A 1131-nucleotide genomic window follows, 5' to 3' on the forward strand; every position below is an offset into this window, starting at 1 on the left:
TTTGAAAGGGGACAGAGTCAAAGGATAAAGTAGAATAAATGGGGGGTGGGATAGGATGGAGGGAAATATAGTTAGTCTTTCACAATATGACTATTACGGAAATGTTTTGCATAACTACACATGTATAACCTATATTGAATTGCTTGTCTTCTCAATGGGGGGGGTGAGGAGGGAAGAAGGGAGAGAAATCTGGAACTCAAAGTTTTAAAAACTGTTTTTATATACATCAGGAAATAAGATATACAAGCAATGGGGTATAGAAATCCATCCTGCCCTACAAGAAAGGAGGAAGGGGGGAAAGGGAGCATGGGGAGGGATAGAAGAGAGGGCATACTTGGGGAAGGGGTAATCAGTATGCTTGCCATCTTGGGGTGGGGGGTTGGGGAGAGATGGAGAGAAAATTTGGAACTCAAAATCTTGTGGAAAAGAATGTTGAAAACTAAAAATAAATAAAGTCTGGGGGAAAAATAGATGAGGAAATAGAGGCCTAAAGATACTAAAGCATTTGCCCAAAATCAAAGACAGTCATCAAGAGAACTAGGATTTGAACCCATATTCCCTGCCTCCAAATCCAATGCTTCTCCAATGGTACCAAGCTGTCTCAAGTCAGGGAGACCTGCAATGTAATTCAGGATTCTAAGAGACTCTGGGCAAGTCTGTGAACCTGGCATCTTCAAGTTCTTCATCTGTCACAATAGACATAATCAGAATATCTACAATACATAGCACCAACAATAACAATAGATATTGTTAGGATCAATTAAACAGTGAATCCGAAGCACTTTGGGATGCTTAAAGCATTATGTAAAGTTATTCCATTATTACGTAAATTATAATGTTACATATATTATATAATTATGTAAAGTTATTATTCTCCCTAGTATTCGCTCCTTTGGGTGACTCCAAGGAGTCATCCTCCTCTGACTCCTCGGTTAATCATTTGAGCTGTAGATCATTAGTTCAGTCCTGACCCTGAACATCATTAACTGAGCTGAGTGTTGCGCTAGTCCAGGGCTCCGGGGGGGGGGGGGGGGGGGGGGGAGGAAGAGGAGGAGGAGGAGGAGGAGGAGGAAGAAAGCTGGCGCATGCCCAGTCTGTCTAAACAACTTTTTTCCATCTAACCCCTCAGGA

This window comes from Petaurus breviceps, unplaced genomic scaffold, assembly GCF_028583685.1.
Source record: "Petaurus breviceps papuanus isolate PSGF00001 unplaced genomic scaffold, PetGlider_PUasm1.0 98, whole genome shotgun sequence".
Taxonomy (NCBI): Eukaryota; Metazoa; Chordata; class Mammalia; order Diprotodontia; family Petauridae; genus Petaurus; species Petaurus breviceps.